This window comes from Cricetulus griseus, chromosome 8 (genome assembly GCF_003668045.3).
Source record: "Cricetulus griseus strain 17A/GY chromosome 8, alternate assembly CriGri-PICRH-1.0, whole genome shotgun sequence".
Classification (NCBI taxonomy): domain Eukaryota; kingdom Metazoa; phylum Chordata; class Mammalia; order Rodentia; family Cricetidae; genus Cricetulus; species Cricetulus griseus.
The window spans coordinates 8,439,926-8,441,014 of NC_048601.1; the positions used below are offsets into that span (position 1 = coordinate 8,439,926).

General features: G+C 44.4%; 1 pseudogene; it reads left to right on the forward strand.

The window, feature by feature from the left end:
* The first annotated feature begins 355 nt into the window (after positions 1–355).
* LOC100765743 lies at positions 356–764 on the forward strand (annotated as a pseudogene).
* The last annotated feature ends 325 nt before the right edge of the window (positions 765–1,089 follow it).

Consider the following 1,089-nt stretch of genomic DNA (forward strand, 5'->3'; position numbering starts at 1 on the left):
AGCCCTCCGTCCCAATGCCACCGCCAGCACAGGCTTCTCTCGCTGTGTCTTCACTCAGTGAACAGCATGCCATTAAGAGACTAAGCTGGACAAGAGAAGTCAGTCCTCCTTCCTGACACGAAGACACCCACATGAAGGACAGAGATTGTGAGAAAATTCAGAGCTGAGGAAATCCAAAATGAAAATAAGGGTTTCCTTTATATCTTATACTTAGGGCCAACCTAAAAGGGGTTATAAGTACTCAGTGGGTAAAAGTGTTTTCGTGAAAGCATGAGGACCTGAGTTTGAATCCCAGCACCCACAAAAAAAAAACCCATACCACCTTTCTGCTGGGTATCAGCTGCTTGCTGTCAAAATGGGCAAGTTCAAGAAACCCAGAAAAGCAGTGCTGGTCCTGGCTGGATGCTACTCCAAACCCAAAGCCATCATTGTGAAAGCTTTGATGATGGCACCACAGACCGACCTTACCGCCACGCCCTGGTGACTGGAATTGAACACTATTCCCAAAAAGTGACAGCTGGCATAGGCAGGAAGAAAATCGCCAAGAGATCAAAGACCAAGTCCTTTCTGAAAGTTTATAACTACAGTCACCTCATGCCCAGAGGTACTCTACAGACATTCCCTTGGACAAAACTGTTTTCAACAAGGATGTTTTTAGTGACCTAGCCCTGAAACACAAGGCCAGGCTGGAGGCCAAGGTCAAGTTTGAGGAACAATAAAAGACAGGGAAGAACAAATGGTTTTTCCAGAAGCTTTGCTGTTAGGTGTATTTTTGTTTCCATCACTAAATTAAAGGGGGAAAAAAAACTGTGTGTGTGCCTGTAATCCCAGCACTGTGGGGCTTGCTAACCCCAACCTAGCTCCAAGTTCAGAGAGGAATAGGCAGAGTTACAGAGTGGGATACATGTCTGCCTCTGGCATCCAAGAACTCCCACGTGTACATACGTACATTAATGATAATTAATTATGGAATAGTAAGATCTTACCTGAGCCTTATAATTTTTTCCTTTGTTTTGTTTGAGGCAGCATCTCACTATGTAAACCAGGCTGGCCTGTAATTCATTCATTACAGAAACCCATGATCTTTGG